The following is a 19024-nucleotide window of genomic DNA, read 5'->3' on the forward strand; positions in this document are numbered from 1 at the left end:
GGGAAGGGAGAAGAACCGTCAGGCACCCTACTGCTGATCCTACACAGCAAGAGACACCTTAGCAGTACCAGGTTTACAATGGCACCAGTGGCTCTATGGAGCCTTGCCCATGCTCAGAAAAAGCCCTGGTCTGCTCCACTTATACTGCACCCTGAGACCCCGCTGGCTCCCCACCCTACTTGCTCCTCTGAGCCTGGCCGCCAGCTGGTCAAGGCCTCCTAATCTCTGCCCCCCTGGCCTCACGCCGCTGCTCCTCTCTGCCCCCTCGCCGGACCCCAGTGAACCTCTGGCTCCAAACAGTCACTGCTACCTACCACTTGTGGGACAAACCTGTCTGCCTGGAGCTGAGCCACCTCGGACTGCTGCAGACGCCTGGCCAGTCTCAGCCAGGTAGCGGGTGGGGGGCCAGTGGACAGTGTGGGGGGCTTGGCTAGGCACCTCCAGGTAAGAGCGTCTTGAGGGAGCTGAGCCCAAAGCAGACCCACGCTCAGACCGCTACCCGGCTGCAGGTCTCCCTCCGGTCACAGGCTTTTGCCGCCTGGTCCTCGCTTACTTGCGCAGAGGTCTCGCAGGCCGTAGCCACCTCGCCCGCCGCAGCCCAGGGCGAGGGCTTGGGGCGCCCGGCCCCGTGGCGTCTTTGTTTTTCTTACCAGGCAGCGCTCTTGCCCCCTTGGCAGCAGGTGTGGGAGGCCAGGTGGCCGAAGCGGCGGCAGGCGCCCCAAGGCCTGTCTGCCCTCACGCTCCCTGCCCGCCTCTGGAGGCTGGGAGAAAGGAAAGCCAGAAGCCTTGCCGTGCGGCGCAGCCCGGGCCTTTGGGCTGGCTGGTTGAGGGAAGCCCTTTGCCAGCCTGCCTCCTTGGCAGCTGGCCCTTTGAAAGTGAGGGGAGGGAGGCAGCCGCTGTCCTTTTGGCCGGGAAGGCTGCCTGCGGGCCTGGAGCAGTCCCTGCCTCGGCTTCGAGGCCGGTAAGTGGGAAAGGTGGGTGCTGGTCGCCTCTGGGCTGGTCTCCCTGAGGAGGCGGCGGTGGCCCATCCTGCCTCCCCCGGGGCCTTGCGAAGCGGGAGACGGGTCAGGGGGAGGCCCCCGGGGGGCGCGTCCCGGGTTTCCCGGAGCGAGCAAAAGGCAGGCCAAGTGCGGGAGGGCGTCCCCAGGGAGGCGTGAGAGCTGTGTCGAGGACCGGGAGCTGTGAGGAAAGGCGAGCGGGCTGTGCGGGAGCTGCCCCTGCGAGGTGCGTGCAGGTGAGGGGCGGGAGCGGGCGTGCGGGCGGCAGCCCCGTCCCGGGCGGTGCGCTTCCCCTGGGGGTTTTGTGTCGGGGTGTGTGCGTGCGTGTGTGTGCGTGCAGTTTGTGAGGGCGTCATGTGAGGAGGGAGTGCGTGGTGAGAGGGGAGCGGGGGTGTATTTGTGGGGGGTGGGGAGGAGGGTTCGTCGCGGTGCGTGTGGGCCGGGGGTCGTGGGGTGCGTATGGTGCTGCGGGGCGTGAGCCTGGGTGTGTGGAGGCTGGGGTGCGAGGCCGGTGTTGCGTGCGTGCGTGCGTGCGTGAGTGAGCGCGTTGCGGAGCCGGTGTGGGGGCAGGGGGTGAAGGCGTGGAGCAGGCAGGGCGGTGTGTGTGGGCCCGCTTAAAGGCAGGCAAAGCGGCAGGCAGCAGCGTCTACGGCCATACCACCCTGAACACGCCCGATCTCGTCTGATCTCGGAAGCTAAGCAGGGTCGGGCCTGGTTAGTACTTGGATGGGAGACCTCCTGGGAATACTGGGTGCTGTAGGCTTTTGCCGGCCCCTGCCGCTGCCCGGATGCAGGTCTCCCTCCGGCACAGGCTTTTGCCGCCTGGTCCTCGCTTGCTTGCGCAGAGGTCTCGCAGGCCGTAGCCACCTCGCCCGCCGCAGCCCAGGGCGAGGGCTTGGGGCGCCCGGCCCCGTGGCGTCTTTGTTTTTCTTACCAGGCGGCGCTCTTGCCCCCTTGGCAGCAGGTGTGGGAGGCCAGGTGGCCGAAGCGGCGGCAGGCGCCCCAAGGCCTGTCTGCCCTCGCGCTCCCTGCCCGCCTCTGGAGGCTGGGAGAAAGGAAAGCCAGAAGCCTTGCCGTGCGGCGCAGCCCGGGCCTTTGGGCTGGCTGGTTGAGGGAAGCCCTTTGCCAGCCTGCCTCCTTGGCAGCTGGCCCTTTGAAAGTGAGGGGAGGGAGGCAGCCGCTGTCCTTTTGGCCGGGAAGGCTGCCTGCGGGCCTGGAGCAGTCCCTGCCTCGGCTTCGGGGCCGGTAAGTGGGAAAGGTGGGTGCTGGTCGCCTCTGGGCTGGTCTCCCTGAGGAGGCGGCGGTGGCCCATCCTGCCTCCCCCGGGGCCTTGCGAAGCGGGAGACGGGTCAGGGGGAGGCCCCCGGGGGGCGCGTCCCGGGTTTCCCGGAGCGAGCAAAAGGCAGGCCAAGTGCGGGAGGGCGTCCCCAGGGAGGCGTGAGAGCTGTGTCGAGGACCGGGAGCTGTGAGGAAAGGCGAGCGGGCTGTGCGGGAGCTGCCCCTGCGAGGTGCGTGCAGGTGAGGGGCGGGAGCGGGCGTGCGGGCGGCAGCCCCGTCCCGGGCGGTGCGCTTCCCCTGGGGGTTTTGTGTCGGGGTGTGTGCGTGCGTGTGTGTGCGTGCAGTTTGTGAGGGCGTCATGTGAGGAGGGAGTGCGTGGTGAGAGGGGAGCGGGGGTGTATTTGTGGGGGGTGGGGAGGAGGGTTCGTCGCGGTGCGTGTGGGCCGGGGGTCGTGGGGTGCGTATGGTGCTGCGGGGCGTGAGCCTGGGTGTGTGGAGGCTGGGGTGCGAGGCCGGTGTTGCGTGCGTGCGTGCGTGAGCGCGTTGCGGAGCCGGTGTGGGGGTAGGGGGTGAAGGCGTGGAGCAGGCAGGGTGGTGTGTGTGGGCTCGCTTAAAGGCAGGCAAAGCGGCAGGCAGCAGCGTCTACGGCCATACCACCCTGAACACGCCCGATCTCGTCTGATCTCGGAAGCTAAGCAGGGTCGGGCCTGGTTAGTACTTGGATGGGAGACCTCCTGGGAATACTGGGTGCTGTAGGCTTTTGCCGGCCCCCGCCACGCTCCCTGCCGCTGCCCGGCTGCAGGTCTCCCTCCGGCACAGGCTTTTGCCGCCTGGTCCTCGCTTGCTTGCGCAGAGGTCTCGCAGGCCGTAGCCACCTCGCCCGCCGCAGCCCAGGGCGAGGGCTTGGGGCGCCCGGCCCCGTGGCGTCTTTGTTTTTCTTACCAGGCGGCGCTCTTGCCCCCTTGGCAGCAGGTGTGGGAGGCCAGGTGGCCGAAGCGGCGGCAGGCGCCCCAAGGCCTGTCTGCCCTCGCGCTCCCTGCCCGCCTCTGGAGGCTGGGAGAAAGGAAAGCCAGAAGCCTTGCCGTGCGGCGCAGCCCGGGCCTTTGGGCTGGCTGGTTGAGGGAAGCCCTTTGCCAGCCTGCCTCCTTGGCAGCTGGCCCTTTGAAAGTGAGGGGAGGGAGGCAGCCGCTGTCCTTTTGGCCGGGAAGGCTGCCTGCGGGCCTGGAGCAGTCCCTGCCTCGGCTTCGGGGCCGGTAAGTGGGAAAGGTGGGTGCTGGTCGCCTCTGGGCTGGTCTCCCTGAGGAGGCGGCGGTGGCCCATCCTGCCTCCCCCGGGGCCTTGCGAAGCGGGAGACGGGTCAGGGGGAGGCCCCCGGGGGGCGCGTCCCGGGTTTCCCGGAGCGAGCAAAAGGCAGGCCAAGTGCGGGAGGGCGTCCCCAGGGAGGCGTGAGAGCTGTGTCGAGGACCGGGAGCTGTGAGGAAAGGCGAGCGGGCTGTGCGGGAGCTGCCCCTGCGAGGTGCGTGCAGGTGAGGGGCGGGAGCGGGCGTGCGGGCGGCAGCCCCGTCCCGGGCGGTGCGCTTCCCCTGGGGGTTTTGTGTCGGGGTGTGTGCGTGCGTGTGTGTGCGTGCAGTTTGTGAGGGCGTCATGTGAGGAGGGAGTGCGTGGTGAGAGGGGAGCGGGGGTGTATTTGTGGGGGGTGGGGAGGAGGGTTCGTCGCGGTGCGTGTGGGCCGGGGGTCGTGGGGTGCGTATGGTGCTGCGGGGCGTGAGCCTGGGTGTGTGGAGGCTGGGGTGCGAGGCCGGTGTTGCGTGCGTGCGTGAGCGCGTTGCGGAGCCGGTGTGGGGGCGGGGGGTGAAGGCGTGGAGCAGGCAGGGCGGTGTGTGTGGGCTCGCTTAAAGGCAGGCAAAGCGGCAGGCAGCAGCGTCTACGGCCATACCACCCTGAACACGCCCGATCTCGTCTGATCTCGGAAGCTAAGCAGGGTCGGGCCTGGTTAGTACTTGGATGGGAGACCTCCTGGGAATACTGGGTGCTGTAGGCTTTTGCCGGCCCCGGCTGCAGGTCTCCCTCCGGCACAGGCTTTTGCCGCCTGGTCCTCGCTTGCTTGCGCAGAGGTCTCGCAGGCCGTAGCCACCTCGCCCGCCGCAGCCCAGGGCGAGGGCTTGGGGCGCCCGGCCCCGTGGCGTCTTTGTTTTTCTTACCAGGCGGCGCTCTTGCCCCCTTGGCAGCAGGTGTGGGAGGCCAGGTGGCCGAAGCGGCGGCAGGCGCCCCAAGGCCTGTCTGCCCTCGCGCTCCCTGCCCGCCTCTGGAGGCTGGGAGAAAGGAAAGCCAGAAGCCTTGCCGTGCGGCGCAGCCCGGGCCTTTGGGCTGGCTGGTTGAGGGAAGCCCTTTGCCAGCCTGCCTCCTTGGCAGCTGGCCCTTTGAAAGTGAGGGGAGGGAGGCAGCCGCTGTCCTTTTGGCCGGGAAGGCTGCCTGCGGGCCTGGAGCAGTCCCTGCCTCGGCTTCGGGGCCGGTAAGTGGGAAAGGTGGGTGCTGGTCGCCTCTGGGCTGGTCTCCCTGAGGAGGCGGCGGTGGCCCATCCTGCCTCCCCCGGGGCCTTGCGAAGCGGGAGACGGGTCAGGGGGAGGCCCCCGGGGGGCGCGTCCCGGGTTTCCCGGAGCGAGCAAAAGGCAGGCCAAGTGCGGGAGGGCGTCCCCAGGGAGGCGTGAGAGCTGTGTCGAGGACCGGGAGCTGTGAGGAAAGGCGAGCGGGCTGTGCGGGAGCTGCCCCTGCGAGGTGCGTGCAGGTGAGGGGCGGGAGCGGGCGTGCGGGCGGCAGCCCCGTCCCGGGCGGTGCGCTTCCCCTGGGGGTTTTGTGTCGGGGTGTGTGCGTGCGTGTGTGTGCGTGCAGTTTGTGAGGGCGTCATGTGAGGAGGGAGTGCGTGGTGAGAGGGGAGCGGGGGTGTATTTGTGGGGGGTGGGGAGGAGGGTTCGTCGCGGTGCGTGTGGGCCGGGGGTCGTGGGGTGCGTATGGTGCTGCGGGGCGTGAGCCTGGGTGTGTGGAGGCTGGGGTGCGAGGCCGGTGTTGCGTGCGTGCGTGAGCGCGTTGCGGAGCCGGTGTGGGGGCGGGGGGTGAAGGCGTGGAGCAGGCAGGGCGGTGTGTGTGGGCTCGCTTAAAGGCAGGCAAAGCGGCAGGCAGCAGCGTCTACGGCCATACCACCCTGAACACGCCCGATCTCGTCTGATCTCGGAAGCTAAGCAGGGTCGGGCCTGGTTAGTACTTGGATGGGAGACCTCCTGGGAATACTGGGTGCTGTAGGCTTTTGCCGGCCCCCGCCACGCTCCCTGCCGCTGCCCGGCTGCAGGTCTCCCTCCGGCACAGGCTTTTGCCGCCTGGTCCTCGCTTGCTTGCGCAGAGGTCTCGCAGGCCGTAGCCACCTCGCCCGCCGCAGCCCAGGGCGAGGGCTTGGGGCGCCCGGCCCCGTGGCGTCTTTGTTTTTCTTACCAGGCGGCGCTCTTGCCCCCTTGGCAGCAGGTGTGGGAGGCCAGGTGGCCGAAGCGGCGGCAGGCGCCCCAAGGCCTGTCTGCCCTCGCGCTCCCTGCCCGCCTCTGGAGGCTGGGAGAAAGGAAAGCCAGAAGCCTTGCCGTGCGGCGCAGCCCGGGCCTTTGGGCTGGCTGGTTGAGGGAAGCCCTTTGCCAGCCTGCCTCCTTGGCAGCTGGCCCTTTGAAAGTGAGGGGAGGGAGGCAGCCGCTGTCCTTTTGGCCGGGAAGGCTGCCTGCGGGCCTGGAGCAGTCCCTGCCTCGGCTTCGGGGCCGGTAAGTGGGAAAGGTGGGTGCTGGTCGCCTCTGGGCTGGTCTCCCTGAGGAGGCGGCGGTGGCCCATCCTGCCTCCCCCGGGGCCTTGCGAAGCGGGAGACGGGTCAGGGGGAGGCCCCCGGGGGGCGCGTCCCGGGTTTCCCGGAGCGAGCAAAAGGCAGGCCAAGTGCGGGAGGGCGTCCCCAGGGAGGCGTGAGAGCTGTGTCGAGGACCGGGAGCTGTGAGGAAAGGCGAGCGGGCTGTGCGGGAGCTGCCCCTGCGAGGTGCGTGCAGGTGAGGGGCGGGAGCGGGCGTGCGGGCGGCAGCCCCGTCCCGGGCGGTGCGCTTCCCCTGGGGGTTTTGTGTCGGGGTGTGTGCGTGCGTGTGTGTGCGTGCAGTTTGTGAGGGCGTCATGTGAGGAGGGAGTGCGTGGTGAGAGGGGAGCGGGGGTGTATTTGTGGGGGGTGGGGAGGAGGGTTCGTCGCGGTGCGTGTGGGCCGGGGGTCGTGGGGTGCGTATGGTGCTGCGGGGCGTGAGCCTGGGTGTGTGGAGGCTGGGGTGCGAGGCCGGTGTTGCGTGCGTGCGTGCGTGAGCGCGTTGCGGAGCCGGTGTGGGGGTAGGGGGTGAAGGCGTGGAGCAGGCAGGGTGGTGTGTGTGGGCTCGCTTAAAGGCAGGCAAAGCGGCAGGCAGCAGCGTCTACGGCCATACCACCCTGAACACGCCCGATCTCGTCTGATCTCGGAAGCTAAGCAGGGTCGGGCCTGGTTAGTACTTGGATGGGAGACCTCCTGGGAATACTGGGTGCTGTAGGCTTTTGCCGGCCCCCGCCACGCTCCCTGCCGCTGCCCGGCTGCAGGTCTCCCTCCGGCACAGGCTTTTGCCGCCTGGTCCTCGCTTGCTTGCGCAGAGGTCTCGCAGGCCGTAGCCACCTCGCCCGCCGCAGCCCAGGGCGAGGGCTTGGGGCGCCCGGCCCCGTGGCGTCTTTGTTTTTCTTACCAGGCGGCGCTCTTGCCCCCTTGGCAGCAGGTGTGGGAGGCCAGGTGGCCGAAGCGGCGGCAGGCGCCCCAAGGCCTGTCTGCCCTCGCGCTCCCTGCCCGCCTCTGGAGGCTGGGAGAAAGGAAAGCCAGAAGCCTTGCCGTGCGGCGCAGCCCGGGCCTTTGGGCTGGCTGGTTGAGGGAAGCCCTTTGCCAGCCTGCCTCCTTGGCAGCTGGCCCTTTGAAAGTGAGGGGAGGGAGGCAGCCGCTGTCCTTTTGGCCGGGAAGGCTGCCTGCGGGCCTGGAGCAGTCCCTGCCTCGGCTTCGGGGCCGGTAAGTGGGAAAGGTGGGTGCTGGTCGCCTCTGGGCTGGTCTCCCTGAGGAGGCGGCGGTGGCCCATCCTGCCTCCCCCGGGGCCTTGCGAAGCGGGAGACGGGTCAGGGGGAGGCCCCCGGGGGGCGCGTCCCGGGTTTCCCGGAGCGAGCAAAAGGCAGGCCAAGTGCGGGAGGGCGTCCCCAGGGAGGCGTGAGAGCTGTGTCGAGGACCGGGAGCTGTGAGGAAAGGCGAGCGGGCTGTGCGGGAGCTGCCCCTGCGAGGTGCGTGCAGGTGAGGGGCGGGAGCGGGCGTGCGGGCGGCAGCCCCGTCCCGGGCGGTGCGCTTCCCCTGGGGGTTTTGTGTCGGGGTGTGTGCGTGCGTGTGTGTGCGTGCAGTTTGTGAGGGCGTCATGTGAGGAGGGAGTGCGTGGTGAGAGGGGAGCGGGGGTGTATTTGTGGGGGGTGGGGAGGAGGGTTCGTCGCGGTGCGTGTGGGCCGGGGGTCGTGGGGTGCGTATGGTGCTGCGGGGCGTGAGCCTGGGTGTGTGGAGGCTGGGGTGCGAGGCCGGTGTTGCGTGCGTGCGTGAGCGCGTTGCGGAGCCGGTGTGGGGGCGGGGGGTGAAGGCGTGGAGCAGGCAGGGCGGTGTGTGTGGGCTCGCTTAAAGGCAGGCAAAGCGGCAGGCAGCAGCGTCTACGGCCATACCACCCTGAACACGCCCGATCTCGTCTGATCTCGGAAGCTAAGCAGGGTCGGGCCTGGTTAGTACTTGGATGGGAGACCTCCTGGGAATACTGGGTGCTGTAGGCTTTTGCCGGCCCCGGCTGCAGGTCTCCCTCCGGCACAGGCTTTTGCCGCCTGGTCCTCGCTTGCTTGCGCAGAGGTCTCGCAGGCCGTAGCCACCTCGCCCGCCGCAGCCCAGGGCGAGGGCTTGGGGCGCCCGGCCCCGTGGCGTCTTTGTTTTTCTTACCAGGCGGCGCTCTTGCCCCGTGGCAGCAGGTGTGGGAGGCCAGGTGGCCGAAGCGGCGGCAGGCGCCCCAAGGCCTGTCTGCCCTCGCGCTCCCTGCCCGCCTCTGGAGGCTGGGAGAAAGGAAAGCCAGAAGCCTTGCCGTGCGGCGCAGCCCGGGCCTTTGGGCTGGCTGGTTGAGGGAAGCCCTTTGCCAGCCTGCCTCCTTGGCAGCTGGCCCTTTGAAAGTGAGGGGAGGGAGGCAGCCGCTGTCCTTTTGGCCGGGAAGGCTGCCTGCGGGCCTGGAGCAGTCCCTGCCTCGGCTTCGGGGCCGGTAAGTGGGAAAGGTGGGTGCTGGTCGCCTCTGGGCTGGTCTCCCTGAGGAGGCGGCGGTGGCCCATCCTGCCTCCCCCGGGGCCTTGCGAAGCGGGAGACAGGTCAGGGGGAGGCCCCCGGGGGGCGCGTCCCGGGTTTCCCGGAGCGAGCAAAAGGCAGGCCAAGTGCGGGAGGGCGTCCCCAGGGAGGCGTGAGAGCTGTGTCGAGGACCGGGAGCTGTGAGGAAAGGCGAGCGGGCTGTGCGGGAGCTGCCCCTGCGAGGTGCGTGCAGGTGAGGGGCGGGAGCGGGCGTGCGGGCGGCAGCCCCGTCCCGGGCGGTGCGCTTCCCCTGGGGGTTTTGTGTCGGGGTGTGTGCGTGCGTGTGTGTGCGTGCAGTTTGTGAGGGCGTCATGTGAGGAGGGAGTGCGTGGTGAGAGGGGAGCGGGGGTGTATTTGTGGGGGGTGGGGAGGAGGGTTCGTCGCGGTGCGTGTGGGCCGGGGGTCGTGGGGTGCGTATGGTGCTGCGGGGCGTGAGCCTGGGTGTGTGGAGGCTGGGGTGCGAGGCCGGTGTTGCGTGCGTGCGTGCGTGCGTGCGTGAGCGCGTTGCGGAGCCGGTGTGGGGGCGGGGGGTGAAGGCATGGAGCAGGCAGGGCGGTGTGTGTGGGCTCGCTTAAAGGCAGGCAAAGCGGCAGGCAGCAGCGTCTACGGCCATACCACCCTGAACACGCCCGATCTCGTCTGATCTCGGAAGCTAAGCAGGGTCGGGCCTGGTTAGTACTTGGATGGGAGACCTCCTGGGAATACTGGGTGCTGTAGGCTTTTGCCGGCCCCTGCCGCTGCCCGGCTGCAGGTCTCCCTCCGGCACAGGCTTTTGCCGCCTGGTCCTCGCTTGCTTGCGCAGAGGTCTCGCAGGCCGTAGCCACCTCGCCCGCCGCAGCCCAGGGCGAGGGCTTGGGGCGCCCGGCCCCGTGGCGTCTTTGTTTTTCTTACCAGGCGGCGCTCTTGCCCCCTTGGCAGCAGGTGTGGGAGGCCAGGTGGCCGAAGCGGCGGCAGGCGCCCCAAGGCCTGTCTGCCCTCGCGCTCCCTGCCCGCCTCTGGAGGCTGGGAGAAAGGAAAGCCAGAAGCCTTGCCGTGCGGCGCAGCCCGGGCCTTTGGGCTGGCTGGTTGAGGGAAGCCCTTTGCCAGCCTGCCTCCTTGGCAGCTGGCCCTTTGAAAGTGAGGGGAGGGAGGCAGCCGCTGTCCTTTTGGCCGGGAAGGCTGCCTGCGGGCCTGGAGCAGTCCCTGCCTCGGCTTCGGGGCCGGTAAGTGGGAAAGGTGGGTGCTGGTCGCCTCTGGGCTGGTCTCCCTGAGGAGGCGGCGGTGGCCCATCCTGCCTCCCCCGGGGCCTTGCGAAGCGGGAGACGGGTCAGGGGGAGGCCCCCGGGGGGCGCGTCCCGGGTTTCCCGGAGCGAGCAAAAGGCAGGCCAAGTGTGGGAGGGCGTCCCCAGGGAGGCGTGAGAGCTGTGTCGAGGACCGGGAGCTGTGAGGAAAGGCGAGCGGGCTGTGCGGGAGCTGCCCCTGCGAGGTGCGTGCAGGTGAGGGGCGGGAGCGGGCGTGCGGGCGGCAGCCCCGTCCCGGGCGGTGCGCTTCCCCTGGGGGTTTTGTGTCGGGGTGTGTGCGTGCGTGTGTGTGCGTGCAGTTTGTGAGGGCGTCATGTGAGGAGGGAGTGCGTGGTGAGAGGGGAGCGGGGGTGTATTTGTGGGGGGTGGGGAGGAGGGTTCGTCGCGGTGCGTGTGGGCCGGGGGTCGTGGGGTGCGTATGGTGCTGCGGGGCGTGAGCCTGGGTGTGTGGAGGCTGGGGTGCGAGGCCGGTGTTGCGTGCGTGCGTGAGCGCGTTGCGGAGCCGGTGTGGGGGCGGGGGGTGAAGGCGTGGAGCAGGCAGGGCGGTGTGTGTGGGCTCGCTTAAAGGCAGGCAAAGCGGCAGGCAGCAGCGTCTACGGCCATACCACCCTGAACACGCCCGATCTCGTCTGATCTCGGAAGCTAAGCAGGGTCGGGCCTGGTTAGTACTTGGATGGGAGACCTCCTGGGAATACTGGGTGCTGTAGGCTTTTGCCGGCCCCGGCTGCAGGTCTCCCTCCGGCACAGGCTTTTGCCGCCTGGTCCTCGCTTGCTTGCGCAGAGGTCTCGCAGGCCGTAGCCACCTCGCCCGCCGCAGCCCAGGGCGAGGGCTTGGGGCGCCCGGCCCCGTGGCGTCTTTGTTTTTCTTACCAGGCGGCGCTCTTGCCCCCTTGGCAGCAGGTGTGGGAGGCCAGGTGGCCGAAGCGGCGGCAGGCGCCCCAAGGCCTGTCTGCCCTCGCGCTCCCTGCCCGCCTCTGGAGGCTGGGAGAAAGGAAAGCCAGAAGCCTTGCCGTGCGGCGCAGCCCGGGCCTTTGGGCTGGCTGGTTGAGGGAAGCCCTTTGCCAGCCTGCCTCCTTGGCAGCTGGCCCTTTGAAAGTGAGGGGAGGGAGGCAGCCGCTGTCCTTTTGGCCGGGAAGGCTGCCTGCGGGCCTGGAGCAGTCCCTGCCTCGGCTTCGGGGCCGGTAAGTGGGAAAGGTGGGTGCTGGTCGCCTCTGGGCTGGTCTCCCTGAGGAGGCGGCGGTGGCCCATCCTGCCTCCCCCGGGGCCTTGCGAAGCGGGAGACGGGTCAGGGGGAGGCCCCCGGGGGGCGCGTCCCGGGTTTCCCGGAGCGAGCAAAAGGCAGGCCAAGTGCGGGAGGGCGTCCCCAGGGAGGCGTGAGAGCTGTGTCGAGGACCGGGAGCTGTGAGGAAAGGCGAGCGGGCTGTGCGGGAGCTGCCCCTGCGAGGTGCGTGCAGGTGAGGGGCGGGAGCGGGCGTGCGGGCGGCAGCCCCGTCCCGGGCGGTGCGCTTCCCCTGGGGGTTTTGTGTCGGGGTGTGTGCGTGCGTGTGTGTGCGTGCAGTTTGTGAGGGCGTCATGTGAGGAGGGAGTGCGTGGTGAGAGGGGAGCGGGGGTGTATTTGTGGGGGGTGGGGAGGAGGGTTCGTCGCGGTGCGTGTGGGCCGGGGGTCGTGGGGTGCGTATGGTGCTGCGGGGCGTGAGCCTGGGTGTGTGGAGGCTGGGGTGCGAGGCCGGTGTTGCGTGCGTGCGTGCGTGCGTGAGTGAGCGCGTTGCGGAGCCGGTGTGGGGGCAGGGGGTGAAGGCGTGGAGCAGGCAGGGCGGTGTGTGTGGGCCCGCTTAAAGGCAGGCAAAGCGGCAGGCAGCAGCGTCTACGGCCATACCACCCTGAACACGCCCGATCTCGTCTGATCTCGGAAGCTAAGCAGGGTCGGGCCTGGTTAGTACTTGGATGGGAGACCTCCTGGGAATACTGGGTGCTGTAGGCTTTTGCCGGCCCCTGCCGCTGCCCGGATGCAGGTCTCCCTCCGGCACAGGCTTTTGCCGCCTGGTCCTCGCTTGCTTGCGCAGAGGTCTCGCAGGCCGTAGCCACCTCGCCCGCCGCAGCCCAGGGCGAGGGCTTGGGGCGCCCGGCCCCGTGGCGTCTTTGTTTTTCTTACCAGGCGGCGCTCTTGCCCCCTTGGCAGCAGGTGTGGGAGGCCAGGTGGCCGAAGCGGCGGCAGGCGCCCCAAGGCCTGTCTGCCCTCGCGCTCCCTGCCCGCCTCTGGAGGCTGGGAGAAAGGAAAGCCAGAAGCCTTGCCGTGCGGCGCAGCCCGGGCCTTTGGGCTGGCTGGTTGAGGGAAGCCCTTTGCCAGCCTGCCTCCTTGGCAGCTGGCCCTTTGAAAGTGAGGGGAGGGAGGCAGCCGCTGTCCTTTTGGCCGGGAAGGCTGCCTGCGGGCCTGGAGCAGTCCCTGCCTCGGCTTCGGGGCCGGTAAGTGGGAAAGGTGGGTGCTGGTCGCCTCTGGGCTGGTCTCCCTGAGGAGGCGGCGGTGGCCCATCCTGCCTCCCCCGGGGCCTTGCGAAGCGGGAGACGGGTCAGGGGGAGGCCCCCGGGGGGCGCGTCCCGGGTTTCCCGGAGCGAGCAAAAGGCAGGCCAAGTGCGGGAGGGCGTCCCCAGGGAGGCGTGAGAGCTGTGTCGAGGACCGGGAGCTGTGAGGAAAGGCGAGCGGGCTGTGCGGGAGCTGCCCCTGCGAGGTGCGTGCAGGTGAGGGGCGGGAGCGGGCGTGCGGGCGGCAGCCCCGTCCCGGGCGGTGCGCTTCCCCTGGGGGTTTTGTGTCGGGGTGTGTGCGTGCGTGTGTGTGCGTGCAGTTTGTGAGGGCGTCATGTGAGGAGGGAGTGCGTGGTGAGAGGGGAGCGGGGGTGTATTTGTGGGGGGTGGGGAGGAGGGTTCGTCGCGGTGCGTGTGGGCCGGGGGTCGTGGGGTGCGTATGGTGCTGCGGGGCGTGAGCCTGGGTGTGTGGAGGCTGGGGTGCGAGGCCGGTGTTGCGTGCGTGCGTGCGTGAGCGCGTTGCGGAGCCGGTGTGGGGGTAGGGGGTGAAGGCGTGGAGCAGGCAGGGTGGTGTGTGTGGGCTCGCTTAAAGGCAGGCAAAGCGGCAGGCAGCAGCGTCTACGGCCATACCACCCTGAACACGCCCGATCTCGTCTGATCTCGGAAGCTAAGCAGGGTCGGGCCTGGTTAGTACTTGGATGGGAGACCTCCTGGGAATACTGGGTGCTGTAGGCTTTTGCCGGCCCCGGCTGCAGGTCTCCCTCCGGCACAGGCTTTTGCCGCCTGGTCCTCGCTTGCTTGCGCAGAGGTCTCGCAGGCCGTAGCCACCTCGCCCGCCGCAGCCCAGGGCGAGGGCTTGGGGCGCCCGGCCCCGTGGCGTCTTTGTTTTTCTTACCAGGCGGCGCTCTTGCCCCCTTGGCAGCAGGTGTGGGAGGCCAGGTGGCCGAAGCGGCGGCAGGCGCCCCAAGGCCTGTCTGCCCTCGCGCTCCCTGCCCGCCTCTGGAGGCTGGGAGAAAGGAAAGCCAGAAGCCTTGCCGTGCGGCGCAGCCCGGGCCTTTGGGCTGGCTGGTTGAGGGAAGCCCTTTGCCAGCCTGCCTCCTTGGCAGCTGGCCCTTTGAAAGTGAGGGGAGGGAGGCAGCCGCTGTCCTTTTGGCCGGGAAGGCTGCCTGCGGGCCTGGAGCAGTCCCTGCCTCGGCTTCGGGGCCGGTAAGTGGGAAAGGTGGGTGCTGGTCGCCTCTGGGCTGGTCTCCCTGAGGAGGCGGCGGTGGCCCATCCTGCCTCCCCCGGGGCCTTGCGAAGCGGGAGACGGGTCAGGGGGAGGCCCCCGGGGGGCGCGTCCCGGGTTTCCCGGAGCGAGCAAAAGGCAGGCCAAGTGCGGGAGGGCGTCCCCAGGGAGGCGTGAGAGCTGTGTCGAGGACCGGGAGCTGTGAGGAAAGGCGAGCGGGCTGTGCGGGAGCTGCCCCTGCGAGGTGCGTGCAGGTGAGGGGCGGGAGCGGGCGTGCGGGCGGCAGCCCCGTCCCGGGCGGTGCGCTTCCCCTGGGGGTTTTGTGTCGGGGTGTGTGCGTGCGTGTGTGTGCGTGCAGTTTGTGAGGGCGTCATGTGAGGAGGGAGTGCGTGGTGAGAGGGGAGCGGGGGTGTATTTGTGGGGGGTGGGGAGGAGGGTTCGTCGCGGTGCGTGTGGGCCGGGGGTCGTGGGGTGCGTATGGTGCTGCGGGGCGTGAGCCTGGGTGTGTGGAGGCTGGGGTGCGAGGCCGGTGTTGCGTGCGTGCGTGCGTGAGCGCGTTGCGGAGCCGGTGTGGGGGTAGGGGGTGAAGGCGTGGAGCAGGCAGGGTGGTGTGTGTGGGCTCGCTTAAAGGCAGGCAAAGCGGCAGGCAGCAGCGTCTACGGCCATACCACCCTGAACACGCCCGATCTCGTCTGATCTCGGAAGCTAAGCAGGGTCGGGCCTGGTTAGTACTTGGATGGGAGACCTCCTGGGAATACTGGGTGCTGTAGGCTTTTGCCGGCCCCGGCTGCAGGTCTCCCTCCGGCACAGGCTTTTGCCGCCTGGTCCTCGCTTGCTTGCGCAGAGGTCTCGCAGGCCGTAGCCACCTCGCCCGCCGCAGCCCAGGGCGAGGGCTTGGGGCGCCCGGCCCCGTGGCGTCTTTGTTTTTCTTACCAGGCGGCGCTCTTGCCCCCTTGGCAGCAGGTGTGGGAGGCCAGGTGGCCGAAGCGGCGGCAGGCGCCCCAAGGCCTGTCTGCCCTCGCGCTCCCTGCCCGCCTCTGGAGGCTGGGAGAAAGGAAAGCCAGAAGCCTTGCCGTGCGGCGCAGCCCGGGCCTTTGGGCTGGCTGGTTGAGGGAAGCCCTTTGCCAGCCTGCCTCCTTGGCAGCTGGCCCTTTGAAAGTGAGGGGAGGGAGGCAGCCGCTGTCCTTTTGGCCGGGAAGGCTGCCTGCGGGCCTGGAGCAGTCCCTGCCTCGGCTTCGGGGCCGGTAAGTGGGAAAGGTGGGTGCTGGTCGCCTCTGGGCTGGTCTCCCTGAGGAGGCGGCGGTGGCCCATCCTGCCTCCCCCGGGGCCTTGCGAAGCGGGAGACGGGTCAGGGGGAGGCCCCCGGGGGGCGCGTCCCGGGTTTCCCGGAGCGAGCAAAAGGCAGGCCAAGTGCGGGAGGGCGTCCCCAGGGAGGCGTGAGAGCTGTGTCGAGGACCGGGAGCTGTGAGGAAAGGCGAGCGGGCTGTGCGGGAGCTGCCCCTGCGAGGTGCGTGCAGGTGAGGGGCGGGAGCGGGCGTGCGGGCGGCAGCCCCGTCCCGGGCGGTGCGCTTCCCCTGGGGGTTTTGTGTCGGGGTGTGTGCGTGCGTGTGTGTGCGTGCAGTTTGTGAGGGCGTCATGTGAGGAGGGAGTGCGTGGTGAGAGGGGAGCGGGGGTGTATTTGTGGGGGGTGGGGAGGAGGGTTCGTCGCGGTGCGTGTGGGCCGGGGGCCGTGGGGTGCGTATGGTGCTGCGGGGCGTGAGCCTGGGTGTGTGGAGGCTGGGGTGCGAGGCCGGTGTTGCGTGCGTGCGTGCGTGAGCGCGTTGCGGAGCCGGTGTGGGGGCGGGGGTGAAGGCGTGGAGCAGGCAGGGCGGTGTGTGTGGGCTCGCTTAAAGGCAGGCAAAGCGGCAGGCAGCAGCGTCTACGGCCATACCACCCTGAACACGCCCGATCTCGTCTGATCTCGGAAGCTAAGCAGGGTCGGGCCTGGTTAGTACTTGGATGGGAGACCTCCTGGGAATACTGGGTGCTGTAGGCTTTTGCCGGCCCCGGCTGCAGGTCTCCCTCCGGCACAGGCTTTTGCCGCCTGGTCCTCGCTTGCTTGCGCAGAGGTCTCGCAGGCCGTAGCCACCTCGCCCGCCGCAGCCCAGGGCGAGGGCTTGGGGCGCCCGGCCCCGTGGCGTCTTTGTTTTTCTTACCAGGCGGCGCTCTTGCCCCCTTGGCAGCAGGTGTGGGAGGCCAGGTGGCCGAAGCGGCGGCAGGCGCCCCAAGGCCTGTCTGCCCTCGCGCTCCCTGCCCGCCTCTGGAGGCTGGGAGAAAGGAAAGCCAGAAGCCTTGCCGTGCGGCGCAGCCCGGGCCTTTGGGCTGGCTGGTTGAGGGAAGCCCTTTGCCAGCCTGCCTCCTTGGCAGCTGGCCCTTTGAAAGTGAGGGGAGGGAGGCAGCCGCTGTCCTTTTGGCCGGGAAGGCTGCCTGCGGGCCTGGAGCAGTCCCTGCCTCGGCTTCGGGGCCGGTAAGTGGGAAAGGTGGGTGCTGGTCGCCTCTGGGCTGGTCTCCCTGAGGAGGCGGCGGTGGCCCATCCTGCCTCCCCCGGGGCCTTGCGAAGCGGGAGACGGGTCAGGGGGAGGCCCCCGGGGGGCGCGTCCCGGGTTTCCCGGAGCGAGCAAAAGGCAGGCCAAGTGCGGGAGGGCGTCCCCAGGGAGGCGTGAGAGCTGTGTCGAGGACCGGGAGCTGTGAGGAAAGGCGAGCGGGCTGTGCGGGAGCTGCCCCTGCGAGGTGCGTGCAGGTGAGGGGCGGGAGCGGGCGTGCGGGCGGCAGCCCCGTCCCGGGCGGTGCGCTTCCCCTGGGGGTTTTGTGTCGGGGTGTGTGCGTGCGTGTGTGTGCGTGCAGTTTGTGAGGGCGTCATGTGAGGAGGGAGTGCGTGGTGAGAGGGGAGCGGGGGTGTATTTGTGGGGGGTGGGGAGGAGGGTTCGTCGCGGTGCGTGTGGGCCGGGGGTCGTGGGGTGCGTATGGTGCTGCGGGGCGTGAGCCTGGGTGTGTGGAGGCTGGGGTGCGAGGCCGGTGTTGCGTGCGTGCGTGCGTGCGTGCGTGAGCGCGTTGCGGAGCCGGTGTGGGGGCGGGGGGTGAAGGCGTGGAGCAGGCAGGGCGGTGTGTGTGGGCTCGCTTAAAGGCAGGCAAAGCGGCAGGCAGCAGCGTCTACGGCCATACCACCCTGAACACGCCCGATCTCGTCTGATCTCGGAAGCTAAGCAGGGTCGGGCCTGGTTAGTACTTGGATGGGAGACCTCCTGGGAATACTGGGTGCTGTAGGCTTTTGCCGGCCCCGGCTGCAGGTCTCCCTCCGGCACAGGCTTTTGCCGCCTGGTCCTCGCTTGCTTGCGCAGAGGTCTCGCAGGCCGTAGCCACCTCGCCCGCCGCAGCCCAGGGCGAGGGCTTGGGGCGCCCGGCCCCGTGGCGTCTTTGTTTTTCTTACCAGGCGGCGCTCTTGCCCCCTTGGCAGCAGGTGTGGGAGGCCAGGTGGCCGAAGCGGCGGCAGGCGCCCCAAGGCCTGTCTGCCCTCGCGCTCCCTGCCCGCCTCTGGAGGCTGGGAGAAAGGAAAGCCAGAAGCCTTGCCGTGCGGCGCAGCCCGGGCCTTTGGGCTGGCTGGTTGAGGGAAGCCCTTTGCCAGCCTGCCTCCTTGGCAGCTGGCCCTTTGAAAGTGAGGGGAGGGAGGCAGCCGCTGTCCTTTTGGCCGGGAAGGCTGCCTGCGGGCCTGGAGCAGTCCCTGCCTCGGCTTCGGGGCCGGTAAGTGGGAAAGGTGGGTGCTGGTCGCCTCTGGGCTGGTCTCCCTGAGGAGGCGGCGGTGGCCCATCCTGCCTCCCCCGGGGCCTTGCGAAGCGGGAGACGGGTCAGGGGGAGGCCCCCGGGGGGCGCGTCCCGGGTTTCCCGGAGCGAGCAAAAGGCAGGCCAAGTGCGGGAGGGCGTCCCCAGGGAGGCGTGAGAGCTGTGTCGAGGACCGGGAGCTGTGAGGAAAGGCGAGCGGGCTGTGCGGGAGCTGCCCCTGCGAGGTGCGTGCAGGTGAGGGGCGGGAGCGGGCGTGCGGGCGGCAGCCCCGTCCCGGGCGGTGCGCTTCCCCTGGGGGTTTTGTGTCGGGGTGTGTGCGTGCGTGTGTGTGCGTGCAGTTTGTGAGGGCGTCATGTGAGGAGGGAGTGCGTGGTGAGAGGGGAGCGGGGGTGTATTTGTGGGGGGTGGGGAGGAGGGTTCGTCGCGGTGCGTGTGGGCCGGGGGTCGTGGGGTGCGTATGGTGCTGCGGGGCGTGAGCCTGGGTGTGTGGAGGCTGGGGTGCGAGGCCGGTGTTGCGTGCGTGCGTGCGTGAGCGCGTTGCGGAGCCGGTGTGGGGGCGGGGGGTGAAGGCGTGGAGCAGGCAGGGCGGTGTGTGTGGGCTCGCTTAAAGGCAGGCAAAGCGGCAGGCAGCAGCGTCTACGGCCATACCACCCTGAACACGCCCGATCTCGTCTGATCTCGGAAGCTAAGCAGGGTCGGGCCTGGTTAGTACTTGGATGGGAGACCTCCTGGGAATACTGGGTGCTGTAGGCTTTTGCCGGCCCCGGCTGCAGGTCTCCCTCCGGCACAGGCTTTTGCCGCCTGGTCCTCGCTTGCTTGCGCAGAGGTCTCGCAGGCCGTAGCCACCTCGCCCGCCGCAGCCCAGGGCGAGGGCTTGGGGCGCCCGGCCCCGTGGCGTCTTTGTTTTTCTTACCAGGCGGCGCTCTTGCCCCCTTGGCAGCAGGTGTGGGAGGCCAGGTGGCCGAAGCGGCGGCAGGCGCCCCAAGGCCTGTCTGCCCTCGCGCTCCCTGCCCGCCTCTGGAGGCTGGGAGAAAGGAAAGCCAGAAGCCTTGCCGTGCGGCGCAGCCCGGGCCTTTGGGCTGGCTGGTTGAGGGAAGCCCTTTGCCAGCCTGCCTCCTTGGCAGCTGGCCCTTTGAAAGTGAGGGGAGGGAGGCAGCCGCTGTCCTTTTGGCCGGGAAGGCTGCCTGCGGGCCTGGAGCAGTCCCTGCCTCGGCTTCGGGGCCGGTAAGTGGGAAAGGTGGGTGCTGGTCGCCTCTGGGCTGGTCTCCCTGAGGAGGCGGCGGTGGCCCATCCTGCCTCCCCCGGGGCCTTGCGAAGCGGGAGACGGGTCAGGGGGAGGCCCCCGGGGGGCGCGTCCCGGGTTTCCCGGAGCGAGCAAAAGGCAGGCCAAGTGCGGGAGGGCGTCCCCAGGGAGGCGTGAGAGCTGTGTCGAGGACCGGGAGCTGTGAGGAAAGGCGAGCGGGCTGTGCGGGAGCTGCCCCTGCGAGGT

At 69.7% G+C, this 19024-nt stretch overlaps 14 non-coding genes across 14 annotated transcripts; all 14 read left to right on the forward strand.

The window, feature by feature from the left end:
* Positions 1-1642: 1642 nt before the first annotated feature.
* LOC140907968 (5S ribosomal RNA) lies at positions 1643-1761 on the forward strand. Its single transcript, XR_012157683.1, has one exon. It is a non-coding gene; the product is annotated as a 5S ribosomal RNA (ribosomal RNA).
* A 1155-nt stretch (positions 1762-2916) lies between these two features.
* LOC140908016 (5S ribosomal RNA) lies at positions 2917-3035 on the forward strand. Its single transcript, XR_012157726.1, has one exon. It is a non-coding gene; the product is annotated as a 5S ribosomal RNA (ribosomal RNA).
* Positions 3036-4198: 1163 nt separating this feature from the next.
* LOC140908018 (5S ribosomal RNA) lies at positions 4199-4317 on the forward strand. The gene has a single exon (XR_012157728.2). It is a non-coding gene; the product is annotated as a 5S ribosomal RNA (ribosomal RNA).
* A 1140-nt stretch (positions 4318-5457) lies between these two features.
* Positions 5458-5576, forward strand: LOC140908019 (5S ribosomal RNA). Its single transcript, XR_012157729.2, has one exon. It is a non-coding gene; the product is annotated as a 5S ribosomal RNA (ribosomal RNA).
* Positions 5577-6743: 1167 nt separating this feature from the next.
* LOC144930315 (5S ribosomal RNA) lies at positions 6744-6862 on the forward strand. Its single transcript, XR_013635497.1, has one exon. It is a non-coding gene; the product is annotated as a 5S ribosomal RNA (ribosomal RNA).
* Positions 6863-8025: 1163 nt separating this feature from the next.
* LOC140908012 (5S ribosomal RNA) lies at positions 8026-8144 on the forward strand. Its single transcript, XR_012157722.2, has one exon. It is a non-coding gene; the product is annotated as a 5S ribosomal RNA (ribosomal RNA).
* Positions 8145-9295: 1151 nt separating this feature from the next.
* LOC140908030 (5S ribosomal RNA) lies at positions 9296-9414 on the forward strand. Its single transcript, XR_012157736.1, has one exon. It is a non-coding gene; the product is annotated as a 5S ribosomal RNA (ribosomal RNA).
* Positions 9415-10565: 1151 nt separating this feature from the next.
* Positions 10566-10684, forward strand: LOC140908042 (5S ribosomal RNA). Its single transcript, XR_012157744.1, has one exon. It is a non-coding gene; the product is annotated as a 5S ribosomal RNA (ribosomal RNA).
* A 1152-nt stretch (positions 10685-11836) lies between these two features.
* Positions 11837-11955, forward strand: LOC144930278 (5S ribosomal RNA). Its single transcript, XR_013635464.1, has one exon. It is a non-coding gene; the product is annotated as a 5S ribosomal RNA (ribosomal RNA).
* A 1155-nt stretch (positions 11956-13110) lies between these two features.
* Positions 13111-13229, forward strand: LOC140908011 (5S ribosomal RNA). The gene has a single exon (XR_012157721.2). It is a non-coding gene; the product is annotated as a 5S ribosomal RNA (ribosomal RNA).
* A 1144-nt stretch (positions 13230-14373) lies between these two features.
* Positions 14374-14492, forward strand: LOC144930280 (5S ribosomal RNA). Its single transcript, XR_013635465.1, has one exon. It is a non-coding gene; the product is annotated as a 5S ribosomal RNA (ribosomal RNA).
* Positions 14493-15635: 1143 nt separating this feature from the next.
* Positions 15636-15754, forward strand: LOC144930281 (5S ribosomal RNA). The gene has a single exon (XR_013635466.1). It is a non-coding gene; the product is annotated as a 5S ribosomal RNA (ribosomal RNA).
* A 1152-nt stretch (positions 15755-16906) lies between these two features.
* Positions 16907-17025, forward strand: LOC144930282 (5S ribosomal RNA). The gene has a single exon (XR_013635467.1). It is a non-coding gene; the product is annotated as a 5S ribosomal RNA (ribosomal RNA).
* A 1144-nt stretch (positions 17026-18169) lies between these two features.
* On the forward strand, positions 18170-18288 carry LOC140907985 (5S ribosomal RNA). The gene has a single exon (XR_012157696.1). It is a non-coding gene; the product is annotated as a 5S ribosomal RNA (ribosomal RNA).
* Positions 18289-19024: the final 736 nt, after the last annotated feature.

This window comes from Lepidochelys kempii, chromosome 2 (assembly GCF_965140285.1).
Source record: "Lepidochelys kempii isolate rLepKem1 chromosome 2, rLepKem1.hap1, whole genome shotgun sequence".
Classification (NCBI taxonomy): domain Eukaryota; kingdom Metazoa; phylum Chordata; order Testudines; family Cheloniidae; genus Lepidochelys; species Lepidochelys kempii.